The sequence below is a fragment of the Hippopotamus amphibius genome, chromosome 7, assembly GCF_030028045.1.
Source record: "Hippopotamus amphibius kiboko isolate mHipAmp2 chromosome 7, mHipAmp2.hap2, whole genome shotgun sequence".
NCBI lineage: Eukaryota > Metazoa > Chordata > Mammalia > Artiodactyla > Hippopotamidae > Hippopotamus > Hippopotamus amphibius.
Window position 1 is genome coordinate 85,981,235 of NC_080192.1, and position 18,888 is coordinate 86,000,122.

The 18,888-nt window shown below is 43.3% G+C and overlaps 1 protein-coding gene and 1 long non-coding RNA gene across 4 annotated transcripts in view; one reads left to right on the plus strand and one right to left on the minus strand.

Annotated features, from left to right (window-relative positions):
• Positions 1–7,178: 7,178 nt before the first annotated feature.
• LOC130856720 (uncharacterized) lies at positions 7,179–14,252 on the minus strand. Its single transcript, XR_009054669.1, has 3 exons — positions 14,035–14,252; positions 8,704–8,839; positions 7,179–7,437 (listed from the first exon to the last, which is right to left on the minus strand). It is a non-coding gene; the product is annotated as an uncharacterized LOC130856720 (long non-coding RNA).
• Positions 8,435–18,888, plus strand: part of DCTN1 (dynactin subunit 1) — a 29,280-nt gene continuing 18,826 nt past the window's right edge. For 2 of the 3 annotated variants that reach the window (XM_057741538.1, XM_057741542.1), the window contains exon 1: positions 8,435–8,528. The gene's annotated coding sequence lies outside the window, so the exon portion shown is untranslated. Of the gene's footprint in view, positions 8,589–18,888 lie in introns of all 3 variants that reach the window. The other variant, XM_057741540.1, reaches the window with a different exon arrangement.

The following is an 18,888-nucleotide window of genomic DNA, read 5'->3' on the forward strand; positions in this document are numbered from 1 at the left end:
ATAATCAGCTTTGTGAAGGACAAGTTTAGCTACAAGTGTTCGTTAGTAGTAACAGCTAAAGACTAACCAAGGTTGCTTAATTCTTTCAGGCCTGTTTATGTTGTTTCCCGAGCCTGTTCATTGTTTCCTTCTTTTCCTTGTTTATCTGAAAAGAAAAGTCTCATATCTATTTAAGAAAAGTCTCATTTCTATTTTTGCTGCAACAAATTCCCCACTGCTAGTTCATTCCCTCCATATCAATGGAGGAAGGGAAATGGGTGTCACCCTTATCTGGCTGAGGATGAAAGTTCAGTTTTGCTCCATTTGACAAGCACCAGCTGTCTGGCCCAGGGGCCCATCTCTCTCCTACTTCAAATCCCCGCTGAGAGACGTGAACCCCAATAAATCTTTATTGGGAGGGTGAGGGACAATGGTCTGTCTACTGGAGCTTCCACAGGCTGGCAAGGGGCTCATAGACTCTACCTAGTTGGGGGTCACAGAGCTCTCACCTTGTCTCATTAAGGGGCCCAGGGTGACTGATGTCAGTGTAACAGACTCGGTTAGAAGTCATTGGAGGAGTGACAACCTGAACGTTAACAGACAAAATAGATCTTATTTCTTCTTAGGAGAATAAGCCTGAAACCTAATCCAGATGGGACACTACTTGCAGCCAGGTAGCCAGTTGTCTAGTTTTAACTTTTGATGTGGTATTTACATATAAACCAAAGTTAGTTGTCATTGTTAATAATTTTAGTGTTTCTCTAGTTATGAGAAGATGTAAGAATTTGGGCTCAGAAAATCTTCTCCTGAAAGTATCTAACTATCTGAAGGCCTGTTCTGCCAGTGTTTCCCAGAGCACAGAGTGACTAACTCTTTCCTGATATCCACTCTGAACTCTGTTCAGGGGATGTTGCAGGTCAGCAGCTGTAGCAGTGCATGATTTAATCCTTGTAGAGGTAAACGGCAAGTGTCAGTTTCCAGTTGGCAGGGCCCCTTCATGGTCATAAGTTCGACCACGGTTGTGGGAGGAGGAATTTCATGACCATTTCGCCCCATGGTGCTAGGAATGCTCATTCCCAGGTTTGGCAAAGATTTCATTGATAGGCCACTCAATATGCTATTACTGGACTAGGCCTTGAGAGGAGCAAAAAGTCTCTGTATCACCTGTCTTACTAGTCTCTTATGGTCCAGGAGAATATTCCCTCTTGTTGTTTCTTTCTGTATCTAGGGTTACACAATTAAATCATTGATCTCATATGGAAGTATAGATCATTGTTTTATAGAGGCTCAGTCACACATTTGTTAACATAAGAAACAAGAATCTTGTAAATCAGGGAAAATACAAATAACATAGCTGGCAGTATTAGTAAAGTCATAAGTAAGAATTAAGCCAAGAACTCCCATTACATGTGGCCCAGTATGTCCCCAGGTTGTCTGGCTTCGTCTGATTTGTACCAGTCCTTATTGTTAAGGAAAATTATATATTGGCCTTGTCCATAAGGCACCCAGCCCAATTTTTTAGTGTTACTAGACTGAGTCTCTTCCGTATAGTCCGATTGTTTCTTTAAATTTAAGTGACCACAGCCTGGTGTTAACCTCCTGGTTGTAGATCATGGAGCATCTGATCTTCATCCAAACATTGATTATGAAGTTAGGCTTCAGAAACAAACTTAGAATGTCCTTCTGACAATTTAATTAACTTTTGTAACAATATTAAGCACAGCAAGGAAAGATCTGGAAAGTGAGTCTTGGTAAATGTAGACCTTAATTAACAAAACTAGAATTTAATATTCAGTGAAACATATCTTTTTTCTTCTAAAATTACCCCCATTTTTATTAAACACAGGCAAAACTAATTTGTTTTTTAAAATAAGTTTGGTCCATTAACTGCATAGGTTTCTTTACATTGGCTCTGGCATAATTCCTCAGAAGGAGTCTCAGACTAAATTCCCAAAGGCCTCTCAAGGCCAAGAAAGCCATGTCAAAGGCCTGCCATCCTAGCTGCATTTTTCTCTTCTAGAGGTTCTTAAAATACTTTGAGATTTCTGTACATGTTAGGAGACAGCCTTCTTTATTTACCTAAGGTTGTTCATAACCCAAGCGTCTCCGATTATTTTTTGGAGAGACCAGGCAGAGAGAAAAGAAAAATGTTTTAATTTTACCCACAGGTGTAAATTACCAAATTTCTGTAAACCATAAGTAGCTTGAGGAAAAGAGCTTCTCTACATCTGAAAAACAAAGATTAAAAGCCAGTAGTAACGTCAGACTAAAAAGTCAAAAAAATTATAGTCATAGTTAGCCGTTCATTCAATCCCATGTAATTAACTGGTTTGAGTCCAGTTTTTCCATTAGTTTTGTTGTCTTTGCCTGATGATTGAGGGTGATAGTGATGGTGCTAATTTTAAGAAGTTTGAGAAGTTTCTGTTAAGGCTTGTATGATTTGTCCACTGAAGTGGGTGCCTTGATCACTGGAGATTGTAGAAAGTATACCCCAAGTGGAAAACACATTTCAATCATTTCTTTTTTCATCGTGAGGGCATTAACCCTGTAGCCAGGGAAGGCTTTAAGTCATTAAATAAACGCGAGGTTTGTCAACGAGCTGGGAAAAGCCAAGTGGTTGTCTTGGATTACCCATAGCCCTGACTGTTTAATTTACAGCTACTGTTTACCCATTTAAAAATTTCTGACTTACGAGTAGACCGTTGCCATGTACAAGGACATCAGGATAGCAAAATTCTGACAATGAAGGGTTAATTTTTGTAAAAGCAGAATGAACTTTATCTACAAGTGCCATAATCATCATAGTTGATTGTGAAATACTACTTATTGACTCAACCAAAGTAACAAAACATTTTGAAAGCAAATATAAATCACTCAAAGGCAAAGAAACTCACACAGTGTGTTATTAAAAGCAACATTCCAAAAAAATTTGTTCTTCTAACAAAGAGAACCAAATTCCAGTCTGATACCAGCTTACTGTTAATCACAAAATTTATTTGTTTAATTAATTTTAATTTAATCTTAGAGAGTCCTTTTTATAAATCTTGAAGAGGTATCACTTTTGCAAAGGCATTAGGGTGAAACCATAACTGTCTACAAAGACAAAAGACTTAAGAAGGCATGTTTAAAATCTGATTACAGTGTAATTCACAAAGTAACTTGGTTAGTGCTGTGACATACAACACTTTAAGATAATAACTAGGACTTCCCTGGTGGCGCAGTGGTTAAGAATCTGCCTGCCAATGCAGGGTACATGGGTTCGATCCCTGGTTTGGGGAGATCCCACATGCCGCAGAGCAACTAAGCCCGTGTGCCACAACTCTAGAGTCTGAGAGCCCCAACTATTGAGCCCACATGCTACAACTACTGAAGCCTGCGCACCTAGAGTGCGTGCTCCACAACAAGAGTAGCAACCGCACTAAGAAGCCTGTGCACCGCAACAAAGAGTAGCCCCCGCTAGCTACAATTACAGAGAAAGCCCACATGCAGCAACAAAGACCCAACACAGCCAAAAAATAAGTATATCAAAAATTTTTTAAAAATCAAATAGTACATTAGGAGGTCTTTAAAAAAAAAGCTAATAACTATAATTATGACTGATAACATTTTACCAGGACATATCAGAACTTTAGGAATTACATATAATTTCTAGAATATCTATGTTATTAACATTTACCATACACCATAACCTAAGAAGATTTATTACTCATTTGACAATATTTCCCATGTACTTTAAACATACCAAATGCACCTAATTAGTTCAATGTCTTTCTTTGGGAAGTTTCAGGGGCCCTTTGAGATACCCCAAAGTTAGCTAGAGGTCAAAGGACTTTATTAAATTTTGATTTTGGTAGTTTTGTGAAAAAAAATATTGAAAGGGTTTAGAACATTCAATGAGATAGAATCATATGTCACTGTGAAGCAACGGTTAATTACTTAGCCAAGGTAACAGTAAAAGATTTCAAAGGCAAATATAGAACAGATCACTAAAGTGGTAAAGAAACTTAGAATCTGTTATCAAAGGCAGTTTAACATTTTATGACCACTTGCCCGCTTAACAGGAAGAAAAGCCAAATTCAAGTTTTGCATTAGCTTACTTTTAAAATTCATTTACTTAATTAAATTTATTCTAAACTTAGTCAATCCTGACCATACATAAAATTCTGTTTTCAGAGTTCACTCTCCACAAAATTTTTATCACTTTAGTTTCCCAGCCAGAAACAGCTCTAAATCAGACCTACTTCCTTTTTCCTTAATAAAATGCAATTCCATTCCTCATAACTTCTTTATCAAAAACACACATCTTATTTTCCTTAAGCAACCATGAACTATATGTCAACGCTCTATAGCATAGTAAACATAAACCCAAATAATAATTTCCTGAAAAATGTGCTTTCTTATAGAAAATATCTCAGTGTGGCACCAAACATATTTATTAACAGTTCTAAACTTTTTGTTTCTGTAAAAGCAAGCCAATGCTCAGTAATTAATTTTCAGTATCTTATTTTATTTGTAAATGGCCTAGTTATTTAATAAACTTCCATGTTTTAATTTAATTTACCACAACTCTAAATTTTCAAGTTGTTGAATATCTGGAGAGACTATTTTTAAAATTTAATCTAATAATTAATTATTTATTGGCTGTGTTGGGTCATCATTCCTGCGAGTGAGCTTCCTCTAATTGTGGTGAGTGGGGGCTACTCTTCGTGGCAGTGTGAGGGCTTCTCATCATGGTGACTTCTCTTGTTGCAGAGCACGGGATCTAGGTGCATGGGCTTCAGTAGTTGTGGCACATAGGCTCAATAGTTGTGGCTCACGGGCTCCAGAGCACAAGCTCAGTAGTTGTGGTGCATGGGCTTTGTTGCTCTGTGGCATGTGAGGCCTTTCTGGGACAGGGCTCGAACCCATATCCCCTGCACTGGCAGGCAGATTCTTTACCACTGTGCCACAGGGAAGTCCCTGGAGAGACTATTTTAGATAGACATTCCTAAAGCATAATCATTCTTAATAGAGTTAATCTAAAAGCTCTTATCTCATTTACATTTTCTTTCTTTAAAATTTTCTTCACGTTGAACAGATATAACAATATTTTATTTAGCTTATATTAACCCTAGGCACAATGAAAGTATTATACTTAATGCTGATGGCTCTAAAGACATGTATATTAATTAGATCAACAAACATTAATACCAGGTATTAATTTAATATTGAATATTTTCCAGTTCGCATGAAGCTGAAATTCACTTAGTTTAATTTCCCTTGTATTTAGAATGGTCTGATTTGTAAGCACTTACTTTTCTTTAAGCCAATTAAATAGAGCTCATTTACAAATTAACCTCAGTAATATTATTCAAAGACACATACTGAGACATACATATATCCAGACAGACAGAGGCTTAAAATGTCTCTGCTTGAGGCTTAAAATGTCTCTTTGCCTCTTCTTTTTTCCTTCTTGTCTAGAAGTTCTACAATTAACTCAAGGCTGAAGTTTCAGGCAAAGTGGGCTGTGTTTGTATCTCAAGGACATGATGAGTTAACTGGAAGCTTTTTCCTAGGCATATTTTTGTTGTCTCAGGGTTAGAATTCTGCAAAAAGTATTTCAACAAGCTAGCTTTTTCTAATTGCACATGCAAAAAGAAACTGTTTTGCAATTTCGAAAGAAGTTTTATTTTAACCAATTTTCTCCAGAGTCTGAAGAATACTGTGGCCATCCAGTGTTAAAAAAATCATCTTTCTTTTCCATAGTCATTGGATCACAACTATTGGTTAAACAGTCACTTATAATTTTTCCCCAAGGACTCTCAGGTGGAGGTGGAACTTTAGAGGAAGCACTTTCCATTCTAGCTCGAGCAGTTGGCAATAAACATCAGATGTTAGTGTGCTCAAATCAAAACTGAAGGCTTCACCTCGCCAGCTGGAAGTCACACATAAAATATAAAAGAAACAGCAAAGAGACAGATGTATGGTGGAAAACTGCCCAACGTGACTTTCCAGTCCCACTAAACCTGGACTTTTGCCCAAAGTGGTGCTGGTCAGAATTTCCCTTTGCAGGGAGAATCCCCAAATTGGAACCAATGTTCCCAGGCAGGGTCAAAGGTCTCAGTGTGCACTCTGGGAGACTCACCATAGGTGCTGGTGGGTGCATCATGACTTCACTATACCCTCTTTCTAATCCTCCAGTAATCAGTGTTTTCTTGGAGTGGAAGTTGGGGCTGGTGAGGACAAGAGAAGAGAAGAGAAGGTGTCTTCAAGGCAAAAGAAGCCTCAGCAGCTGCTAGGTCAACCTCTCCCCCATTCTTTGCCGCAGCCTTGAAGTTCCACAACTGAATCAGCGGGTTGGGTGTGATTGGGGCATGGCCCTGTGGCAGGGAGTCCCTGGTGACTGGCCTCAGAGAAATCCCCCAACCCTCCACTCTCCTGGAGGAGGCTGGCGTGGAGAGAGATCCCCAAGCTTCTGATTAAGCCAAGGGGCTCTGTGGGGCCACCTGCCCACAGCAGATCCTGGATAAGCCCCCAAAATTTGATATCAAAATCTTGGCTCTCTGTGCACGCATGCCAAAAAGAAATGCAGATATTTACAATAGCCAGGACATGGAAACAACCTAAATGCCCATCAACAGATGAGTGGATAAAGAAGATGTGGCACATATACACAATGGAATATTACTCAGCCATGAAAAGGAATGAAATTGAACTATATGTCATGAGGTGGACAGACCTAGAGTTTGTCATACAGAGTGAAGTAAGCCAGAAAGAGAAAAACAAATACTGTATGCTAACACATATATGGAATCTGAAGAAATGGTACTGATGAACCCAGTGACAGGCAAGAGTGGAGATACAGAAGTAGAGAATGGACTTGAGGACGTGGGGCTGGGGTGGGGGGCGAAGGGGAAGCTGGGACGAAGTGAGAGAGTAGCATAGACATATTCACACTACCAACTGTAAAACAGATAGCTAGTGGGAAGTTGCTGTATAACAAATGAGATCAACTTGATGATGGGATGCCTTAGAGGGCCAGGACAGGGAGGGGGTAGGGAGTCACGGGAGGGAGGGGATATGTGGATATATGTATAAATACAGCTGATTCACTTTGGTGTACCTCAAAAACTGGTACAAGAGTGTAAAGCAAATATATTCCAATAAAGAGCTTAAAAAAATAAAAAATAAAGAAATACAGAGACAGGTTTGGAGGAATGAGAAAAAGTAGCTTTATTCTTTGTCAGGCAAAAGGGGGAACACAGCAGGCTAGCACCTCAAGAACTATCACCCCCTTCCCTGGGGAATAGGGAAAGGGTTTTACGGCCCAGGGCTTGTGGTCTGGGGTAGGTGAAAAGGCTCAAAGTAATTAAGGTCTTGCACTTCTTTTCTTCTGCAAATTCATGGCCAAAGCTGGCATCAGGTGGCTCAGCAACTGGGTCTGGTGTCCCTGAAATTATCAAACCCGTGACCTTCTTTCTGAAATGAAGAGTGATACAAAAGAGTAGAGGAGAAGAAATGCCAGCTGCAAAGGCATTTTGTTCCTATGGAGTCAGAGAGTAATTAGCTTTGTGAAGGACAAGTTTAGCTACAAGTGTTCGTTAGTAGTAACAGCTAAAGACTAACCAAGGTTGCTTAACTCTTTCAGGCCTGTTTATGTTGTTTCCCGAGCCTGTTCATTGTTTCCTTCTTTTCCTTGTTTATCTGAAAAGAAAAGTCTCATTTCTATTTAAGAAAAGTCTCATTTCTATTTAAGAAAAGTCTCATTTCTATTTTTGCTGCAACAAATTCCCCACTGCTAGTTCATTCCCTCCATATCAATGGAGGAAGGGAAATGGGCGTCATTCTTGTCTGGCTGAGGGCAAAACTTCAGTTTTGCTCCATTTGACAAGAGCCCCTGTCCCGCCCAGGGGCCCATCTATCTCCTACTTCAGCCGCTGCCACTCTTCCCACCCATGTTTTCTTTTTTTAAAATTTAAAAATGCCAAAGTCCAGTATGTAAATTTGCATTATTTTACATTTCCATCATAAGGACAGAAGGCCTGAATCCTCATTTGATGGATAATACTAAATAGCAGCAAAATTTAATTTTTTCCTTAAGCTACCTGACTAAAGATGGTTTATTACTGTTTAAACTAAGGGCTTAGCACTCAAAAGCATAGTGACCCTCTGGAAGACCCAGCTCCTCTCTGCGCTGTCTACCCTCTGCCGGGAGAGGGCGCTGGCCACCGTGCGCGTCTCTCCTGTGGTCCTAATCGGCTTCCCGTGTACAGTGCGCAAGCGCATAATTCGCTCCAGGTGTCCAGCTTTGTGCCTGATCTAGGTCTCCTCGGCTGCGCTCAGCGCGCAGCGTTTAACCCGGACTGGTCTTCGGGGAAGTAGCGTGTTCCCCCGGCCCCAGAGCGCCTCTGGGCCTCAGCGGCGAGAGGGCCTGGGATGGGCCTCCAGGGGTCGGGCGGCACGGCGGGCAGCCCATGCGGGCGGGGCGGGGCGGGGCGGGCCGCCGCTAGGGCTTGGGCGTCGGTCGCCGTTGGGGCGCGGAGCCGGGCTCGGAGCCCCTGACAGGACAGGTACGGAGGCGGCGACCCTGGAAACTGCCTCCTGCCCCGCCGTGTTCGCGAGGCTCCTGGGTGTGCTCTGGGGGCTCGGCGCTCGCCTGGGGCGCGGCGGGGGGCCCGGGGTGCGGGGCGGGGGTGGGCCGCGGCGGGGGTGGGCACCTCCTGGGCTTGGGCTGCTCCGACCCACCTGAGCTCCCCAGTCTGGCGGTGTTCTCTCCGGGTCGAGTGATTGCGTCTCCGAATTCCTCCAGAACTGCCAGGGTTCCCCTCCTTTCCTAGCAGCGTCCGAGGCACCCCTGAACCTATTGCAAGCTACAGCGTTCCTGTGGGGCACATGGTTGAGAAGTTGTGTCAAACAGAAAAAAAGAGAAAAAAGACTGAAGCTGGGGGCCTGGATATGCGTTCGGTGTGCATGTCTCCCATTCCTGGGGCCCGCCTTCACTGGCACGGTGACCCTTGAGCAGTCTTGCGCATCCCCACAATTAAATCACACAGATAAGGAACTCCGCTGTTTTTAAGCGGTGGTGATTTAGGAACTTACCTTCATTTATTAAAGTGTGGAGAGCGCAAGCCCATCTTGACCGCTTACTAATCCAGTATGCTTAAGGTGCTGAGAGGCAAGGAGCCGTGAGGTGGAGATTGACGTTCTTTACCTAGTGTATGGCCGAAGCCCAAGGCACGGGGATAACTTTTTTTTTTTTCAAAAGGCATTTTGTGCTCAAATACGTGTAGAAGCTTCGTGGTTAAAGTTTTGTCTAGTACAGACTATTTCAGAGCTTTCAATATGCTAATGATATTTTTATCACGAATTTCCCACTGGAAGAGTATGGAGAGTTTCCCAGATTTGAATGGAAAATACTATTTTTCTTGGGTGTTGCTTCTGTTGAACATATGAAACAGTTTGAGAAATGGACTTCCAGAATTAGAAACTCAAGGTTTGTAAGGGACAGTGTAGGTCAGTGCTTTTCGAACTTTAATGGTGCGTACACCTAGGGTTCTTGTTAAAGTACAGATTTTAGTTGGTTCTACATTTTTAACGAGTTCCCGGTGATGCTGCTGCTGCTGGTCCAAGGATGACACACACTTTGAGTAGCAAGGATGTAGATCACTGGATTGAAAGAGACCACCTTCTGTTCCCTGCTCTCCAGAACAAGCTGTGCTGCCTTGAATGATCGCTTCCCCTGTCCAGGCCTGTAAAATAGGAGACTGGACTAGAAGACCTCGAAGGTTTCTTTCAGATCTAAAGTGCTGTGATTCTAGTCCAGTTACCCTTGTGATAATTGATTTACATCTAAAATACTCTTGCCCAATGGCCAATTTGGGCTTGAAAATTTCTAGTAATGGGGACTTTACTGCATATAAGGCATCCCATTTCACTGTGGGATAGCTCAATAAGGAATTTTTTCATGTTGCTAAAGTACATCCTGTTGGTCATAGGTTATCTCTTAGGCGCAAACAGAAAAAAAGAGTATAATCCCTCTTTAAAACATGACTCTTGGGAATTCCCTGGCAGTCCAGTGGTTAGGACTTGGTGCTTTCACTGCCAGGGCCTGGGTTCAATCTCTGGTCGGGGAACTAAGATCCTGCAAGCTGCGTGGCCAAAAACAAAAAACAAAAAAACGACTCTTAAATTGTGAGATGATAGTGTTTCTACCAAGTTTTCCCCAAACCGAATTATCCTTTATTCTTCCATGACATTGTTTCAAATCCTTGTCTCTTAAATTTACTCCTTCTGGGTGGAGTGTTGTGGGGCTGTAGCTGGACTTTAAGGATGGGTGGGGCTTGCAAAACTAGGGAAAGCAGATGACAGTGGTGCAGAGATGACACTGCATAAGTCAGACCCAGAATTGTTTGATTCAAGTAAGAAATGGTGTGTCAGTGAAAGATTTGGGGCAAAGCAATATTTTAGAGTGTGTAGTTGTCTTACTGTGGTGTATAATGTGGTTGGAAATAGGGAAGGAGAGAGGCAGGGAGCCAGGTATGGTTCATGTATCAGCAAAGAGGGCTTAGGTTGATGATAATAGTAATGCCTTCTATTTATGTATAACATTTTACAGATTACAGAACCTTTCACAGACCACCTTTCCTGTGAGGTAGGCAGAGCAGCTGTTACTGTGTTTTATAAATGAGGCACCAAAGAGGGTAAATGATTTGCCTCAATTCCTAAAGCTATTACACGGCAGACCAAGGTGATGACAGTGGTAATGGAGGAGAAAGGAAGAATGCAGGAGGCAGTACTGAGGAAGAATTGATAAGTTGGGCCTGACTGAGCATGAGAGTACAAAGGAAAAGAAGTTGTTAGGGAGGAGTCAGAATAGTTGGGAAAAATCGTAATACATGACTGGCCACTGCCATAGGTCGTACTCTGCCAGATCTGTCATAGGTTGTTAGTGGCTGTTTGGAGTTACAGTTCTGGAGGGATTGTGGTAGAGGATTCCTAGGTTGTTTAGCCTGTCTTCTGGTACTGGGTGGTGGGTGGGAGCTTGGGTTATCTGTCCCATACCAAGGGAGTTGAGAACTGTATCCTCAGTGGCCCCTGAGAAGGTAAGTGCTGAGCAGTTGAGTGATTGAAATCTGTCTTAGGGTCCTTGCCATCCTGGAGTCTCTGAATTTGGTTTTATATCATTTTTCTTTTAAAGTTCCGGCTAGTACTAGTTCCACTTGGCTGATGGACAAATTGGCTATCCAGTCTGACCTCTCCAAGCCTCCTACATATCCACTGAGGGTTTCACTGAAGCAGAGACTGGATCCTTGTCACTCCTGAAGCCTTACTAAAGCTATTTTCCCAGAAGATCTGCACTTCCCCTAGACCGTAGAGGTTTCTCTCTCTCTCATCCTTTTACCCTGGAAGCATACGAGGTTGAGACTTTCTGTCAGTACCAAATTCCATAGGACCTGGAGCTGTCCCTGCACTTTTCGTTCCTTAGCCTCCTATCCGGAGAGGAAGGAGCTACACTTGCTGGGGTGTATGTGTGCATGACTGTTGTATTTCACCCATGGTGTATCTGTGAAACCTCTCAGAGCCAACTTCTATCCCTAGAGCCTGGTGTTGGTACAGGCTTCTTTTCAGCATTGAGTGTCTTCTGTGTTCAGTGCTTAGGATACTGAGATGAATAAAAACGCTCTGCCCCGGAGGAATTCATGATGGGATAACGGAGACATTGTAAGTAAAATGCTATCTTGTAATAGAGATATTTCCAATCAGCAGCTTTGCGAGGGCAGAGGAGGGAATGACTAGCTCCACATGAGACATCAGGGGAATCTTCAGGAAAGAGGTGATAAGTAAGTTGAGTCTTGAAGAGAGAGAAAGGACTCGGTGACGTTTGCAACATTTGCAGAGGCATAAGATAGGTAGATCCAAGTGGCTGGAATCTAAGAGAACTTTGGGATCCAGGAGAGGTGATGGATGAGATTAGATTCATAATGAGGCCAGGTTTTTAATGGCCTGTAGTTTTGTTCTAAGATTCAATTTTGTGGGAGGGAAGCCACTAGAGGTTTTTAGGCAGGGAGGTGATGTGGTTATATTTTAGGAAGCTAATTGTGGAAATAGACTAAAAGGGGAGAATCTGGATCAGGGATATCAGGAGACTCTTGTAATAACCTGGGCTTGGCTTCAGGCTGAATTAAGGATTAGTGGGAATGGGAAGGAGGGGATAAATCTGAGAGATTGTAGAGACAGAGTTCACCTGACGTAATGACTGATTGGTTGAGGACAAGAGAGAAAGGGAATTGTTGAGGATGACTCAGTTTTCTATTTTGGATGGATGGTGGTGCCAGGAGTAAAGGGGAAATGTAGAAGACTTGCTGGGGAAAGTTTCCCTGTGTTTTGGGTCTTGTTGAATTTGGGGGTCTGTGGTGCTTAGCAGATAGGTGGAAATGTGGGTTTGGGGTTCAGAAGAGAGTCTGTGCCTAGAGGTGGTAGATGTAAGTGGTTGTTGATGCTGTTGGAATGATGAGCCCAGCCATGCTTATAGAAGGCTGAAGATGACAGAGAAGATGACAAGGATTGGTGGGCAAGAGAAGAGAGGATGTTGTCCAGGGAGCTAGAGGAAAAAGTTGGAGGAAGAGCATCAGCAGCCTCTGTTGCTACAGGGAGGTCAAGTAGGATGAGCTTGGAAAATGTACTTTGAGATTGGGCAGTTAGGAGATTGTAGTCACCAGGGCTCTTTTATTTTTTTAGTGTGAGTAGCTTCAGTGGAGTCATAAGGATGGGAGCTAGGTGGATTGACGAGTGGATGGGAAGTGAGGATAGGGAGGAGGTACTGACTTTGAGTAGTTTGGCAAGGAAGAGAGGGAGGGAGGGAGGAAGGGAGATAGGAAGATGGTGGCAGCTTATGGAGGAGTAGCAGAGACTAGAGACAATTTTCCTAGACTAGAAATCTTGAGTATGGGTTATCTGATGATGTGGAAGAGCCACCAGAGAGGTTGCATTTGAAGGTACAAAGGAAAAGATGATTGCAGAGCAGAGTGGAGGGTTGTCTCTGAAAAGAAGGATACATCATTTCTTTTGAAGAGGAATGACAGAAGAAAGGAAAAGAATGTAGGAAGAAAGAGGCAATGATGGATACATCTAAATTTGCAAAGGAATTCTTATCTAATGGGTTCAGTTTCCTTTCTCAGCAAGGTTATCTGCTGAGGGGTGGGGGTCCTGGTGTGGGCTTGGATAGGAACAGGGACTTGAGAGTGGTAAGGGAAGCTTGAAACTGTTCAGAGAGGAAAGGGAAAGAGAACAGAGTTGAAATATGCTCCAAGAACATTGAGTACCCTCCGAACTTGAATCCTGCACTGTAGGCGTCTCTTTCCTCTTCTTCATAATAATTATGGCTGACATGTATTGAGTGCTTCATACCAGGCTCTCTTCTAAGTGCTTTTTAGGCATTCTCATGTGATTCTGACAACAACCCTTTTAGAAAGGTATTGCTATTATCTATGTTTTACAGAAGAAATTGGAGCATTACTTATACTTAGTAGTACTTATGTTTGATGAATCTCTTACCTCTGCAGAAATGCCATTCCTTCCCTGAGGCATCAAAGAAAGACAGAAATTTAATCCCAACTGCCAGTTTCTGGTCCTTGAGGGGCTGGAGTTTAGGGCTGCTAAGGAGGGAGTCTTACCAGTCCAGTCCGTGGGTATGATAGTGGCATGGGTGAGCAAGGTGGTGGGGTCAGTGTTGCTGCTGTCTTTTTACAACTACATACAGAATTCTGAAATCCTTGCGTGATTTCCCAGCAACCTGACTAGAAAGACAAGTGGCTGATAATGATTTGTTAGGTACTGCAGGCTGAGACTGTGTCTCTTAAGATGGTGAATAAGAGATCTTGTCTCAGTCAGCCAGAAAAAGAATTTTTTCTGCCAGTTATGGGATTAGGCAGACCTATAACCTTACGTAATAGCATAGATTGTTAACACTCAGTGTTTTCCCCACTGGTGTAATAGAATTTGTAGGTGAGGTGCACACCTGACTTGAATGAAAGGGGAGAATGATGAGATGGCATGGTGGAAGAGAAATGGACTTACCTTTTCCTGCTGCAGCCACTGGAGCATCATTTCTGTGTCCTTCCTCTTGAGGTTGCCATGGATACGCCTTTGCGTGGTGACTTGAGATTGATTTCCATTATGATCAGATGATGACGTGGATTTAAAAAGAGAAAGGACAGAATGCTCTGCTTCTGGGGAGTGGCCGGTGCGCTGCCTAAAAGGCAGAGCCCAGCGCGCATATAGCCGAGGTGGCTGTGGCTTTGTTGGCTGCTTTGGCTTTTGCTGAAGTTGTGAAATGGTGCATCTCTCTCTTCAGAGCGCAGGCTCAGGGTTCCCTGTCTGCAGGGTCCTAGTGCCAGAGACATGCTGGTTGATCATGGGGAGGAAGCAGCAGGAACTTCGAGTAGGCAGTTAAGTAGGACTGCTGCTAGCTCTGGGAGAGTTGCAACTCTTGAGTACAGGGCTGCACTCAAGTGCCTGTTGCCTTCCTGCAGAAGGGCCTTCATTGAGGATAAGTGAGGCATGTTGTGTAGCTTTCCTTACTCTGGTTCTTGGAGCCCTTTGGAGGTGGGCCTGGCAGTCACTGGGTATCCCTAGGGGAGGGGGATATCCTGGGAAGGGGTAGACCTGTATTCAGTTTGGGAGTGGGCCACAGAAATTTCTGGGGATAATGAAGAGCTGGAGAGGTTAAAAAAAAAAAAGTCTATGTAGGGTCTAGATCCTGTCTGTGTAAGATCTGCAAGGCAGATACTGGAGTGGGACCTAGGAACAAAAGGCTCTGTGTATCTTCTTTCTGGGTTCCTGTGCATATCTGGAATCCAGCCTTCCAAGCTTCCAGTCCCCAAGCTTCTAGTCTTGCCTTTCCTGATTCCCGAGGGACTCATATCCACATGTATCCCTCCTCTACTAATGCTTTTAGATATGTACAACTTCACCCTAGTTTTCAGAAAATCTGTATCTTGCTGATTACCTGTATGTTTCATTTTATCTCTTTACAACCAAATTAAAATACCCAGTGGCTAATGCAGTTCAGTTCAAGTGTGTGGACCCTGCTGCCAGACTGCCTGGATTTCAAACCTCAGCAAATGGAATCAGAGAAAGCAAACAGTTGGGTTAGCCCAGGATCAAGGTTTGGTAAGGTGAGACAAAAGGAAGTCAGGGACTCAAAGGATACTGGTGTACCAGTAAAAACAAGGTAGAAATGGTGCAGGCTGGGTGCCAAAGAGGCTTTTCCTCCTTACTAGCTCCTTCTTAATTCCTAATAATCCACTTCTTTTCCTGTCATTTCTGAAATGTTCTCCGAGACCACTGGTAACCTGTTTATCAGACACAGATTTCTTTCCATCCTCTCTTCCCATTTTCCTAGACTTTTTAGCAGTATTTAATATCATTGGGGAGGAGAATGGATTAGAAATCCAGGAAGTATCTGTCTTCTGGCTGAGGTAACATGTAACTCAAAATTGTCCTATGTGACATGGGATGGGGCCCAGTGGTGCTGTTGGAGGATCACCTACCTGTACAGCTAGTCAAATGTGCCCGCTGGCTATGAGACTTAGGTTTGATATCTGAGAATCAGTTCTGACACCTGTAGAATGGAATAATGGAATCCATTATTGGATTGTCTGCATTGTGTTGTCTGCATCACAGGTTCATTTTGGAAGGAGGTCGTGAAATATGTGTTAGTGGTCACAGTTAAATTTTCCCCTGGGAAGGCCCTGTGACTTTTCTTTCTCTCAACATATTCAATTTCCCATCCCATTGTTATCAATCATCATACTCCCATTACTTCTGCTTGAAAACCCCCAAGTTAATTCATTCCTTTACTTCTCCATGCATTGATTCATCCATCCATGTATTCATGCGACATTTGAGTTCCTACTGTGTGCAGTTGTCATACTGATGTACTGTCTCAGTAATGATGAGAACAAAATCAACAATTTGTTGAACACATATTCTGTGCTAGGCACTGTTCTAAATGCTTTACTTCAGTCTTATTTAATCCTTACAACATCCCTGTGAGGTAGGTATTATTTCCCCCTTTTTTCAGATGAGGTAACAAGGGCTCTGAAAATATCATACCCAGAGTCATACAGGTGAGGAAATAGGAGAACCAAAGCTGTGCCCAGGTCTCTCCACCTCCAGAGCCCATACAGGCCTGCTGCGTCTTTCCCCATGTCTGATGGATCCATCACAGGGCCTTCTCAGGGCTTTTTTGTACTGTCTCTGAGTTGGTCCATTTCCTTTTCCCTCTCTTTTTTTCTCATGAGCCTAGTTCAGACCCCCTCACCCCTTGTTCATTATTGCCATCGCCTCCTTGCTGTTATCCCTGTCTTTACCAAGTTGCTCTTGCCTCCACTCCATCCCTCTCTCTGCCACCTGTTTGATCTTCCTAAAATAGTTTTCATTATGGCAGTCTCCTGCTCAGGAAGAGACTGGCTTCCTGTTGTTATTGGATCCAGTTCATCTCTCTCTACCTGATGTTAAACTCTGTGACTACCCACATTTACCTTCTGACACATCTCAATATCAATGTTAATTCATTCAATAAATATTTGACTCCATGATCTAAGAGTGATGGGATCATAAAGAGGAAACATTGTGGAGTCTGCTTTAAAAGGCTTAGAGTTTGATAGGAGAACTCATCTAGAATTCTTTACTTCAGCCAAGCTAGTCATCTTTGATTTTCCCCACTCAAGCAAAATTATTTCTGTCTCTACTCATAATGTACTCACAAATTACAATGTTTGTAGGCCTTTCCTCGCCACACTCCCAAAAAACATAACAACAACCAAAAAATCCTCGTAATTCAAGGCGTAATCAAGTACCCCTTTTCTTTCTAGGTTACCTTTCTCCTCTCTGTAATTCCTTATAATGTTCATTGTGTAGATATTTTATTTCAAAACCTATACAGCTTCTGCACTTTTTACAGAGCACTTTTATGTGCTTTATCTTATTTGAGCATTAATGTAGATATGGCAGGTGATAGTCCCATTTTATAGAAGAAACAGCACCGAGAAGTTAGGTGACTGTGTATACTTGTGTGGCTAGTGAGTTGTGATGTTCTTAGATGTGCACTCTTTTGAATCTTTGAAGGTAGTGTGGTCCAGAGGAAGAGCATGGCTTTGGAAGCCTAGAAATATGTGTGGTAACAATGAGGAGAGTAAAAGGCTTTGATTCTGGTTTTGGCTTCACTCCTTGTCTTCTGTGTAACTTCAGGGAAGTTGCTCAGTTCTCTAAGCCCCATTTCCTTGTCAGCATTGTCCCTGGCCTGCCTCTCTATGGGGTTATTTTGATGTCCAAGTATGGTGATAACATTGTTATTAGCTAACTTCTGTTGAGTACTTACTAAATACCAGGCAATACGCTACATGTTTTACATGGATCATCTCAGCTGATCCTCACAACAGCTCTCAGAGATGTTGTGTTCCCAATTAACAGATGAGGAAATTGAGGCACAGAAATGTTAAGTAACTGGACCAAGTTCATGTAGCTACCAAGTGGTGAAGCTAGGAATTGAATGTAAGCAGTAACCTCTTGACCATGGTTCTATACAATTGTGTTTTAAGGTACTCTGTAGACTGTAAAGTGCTGTGAACCTGCAGAAGTCCAGGCTGCAAGGAGCTGCGTGGCCTTGCCCACCTGTATAATGGTGAATAGGGAAAGGCGGGGGCAACATGGAGATTTTGCAGGGGAGGAGAGAAATGGTTTCCTAGGGAGTCTGGCCAGGATTGGAGATATGAAGAGGTGTTAGGGGGCTATATATCTAGCTGTTGGCTATCATTCTACTATTAGGCTGTCTGGCCTGCCTTAGAAAGCGGATGGAGTGTAGGAAGACCCTGTTGGCCAGTAAAGCCCAGTGCAGACGAGATAGGTATCCCTCGGCCCAGGGAGTCTACATCCACACAGTACCCTGTGGAGCCATAGGTCAGACTCCAGGACAACCTTTTTGGCTACTTAGGGGCAGGGACTGTGGACTGTTGGTTTCTAGCCCATGTTAGATGGGTAAATGAATGAAGTGGTTACATAGCCCTCTCGAGACCTCTCACTAGAACGCATAATGTTATTAAATTAAACATTTGTGATTATAAAAGTAATACAGGGTTATTAAAGAAATTTTGTGAAATATAGAAAACAAACCAACTAATTGTTTCTGTTAAGGAGATGCCTAGGAGGCAAGGCCAAGAGTACAGGGGACAGGTGGCTGAGGTGGACCGGGCCTTGTGCTGTAGGGGCCAAGTGAGACTCTGTTTCTGACTACCACCCTTATTAATCCGTTTAAATCTGACACTCTTAGGGTTCAGAGCCTGGCCTTTTGTAGCAACTAGAAGGGGGGAAGAATGACCATGGAAACCTTTTCCAGTGTGGGGGGAGCTGGGGTACTTGACTTGCTTTGCTCTCTCTGGGTGGGTGTGTGTGTGTGTGTGTGTGTGTGTGAGTGTGAGTGAAGTTGCCTCCCTTGCTGCCCTTCCTTTGCTGTGTATCGGGCAGGAGGCCTGGCTGCTCTGGCCCAGGGTGAGATTGAAGTTCAGACCCTAATTACGTGGGTTTGGACCTGACTCCAGAGTTTAGAAAGGAGAGGGAGAAGGAAGAGCACCAGAAAGGGGGATAAGAGACCCTTATTTTGTCTGTGTGGCGGTCCTAAGTAGCTAATTGTTTTGAAGTGTCACTTGATGCTTGTGGGTCTGCTGAGGCCTCACATCCTGGGGGTGGGGGGTGGCAGTGATGGTGAGGGGGTGCAGCCTAGGAGGAGCATCAGGGCTGTGCTCCCAGCCGTAGGACAGTGTACTCCAGAGGTAAGTGCTGGGGGTCTGTGGCGTGAGCCTAGTCCCTTATTCTCCGTCCCTCTTGACTGGCCCAGGTGAAGCAGGAGGGCACTAGGACCCAGAGGCTTGC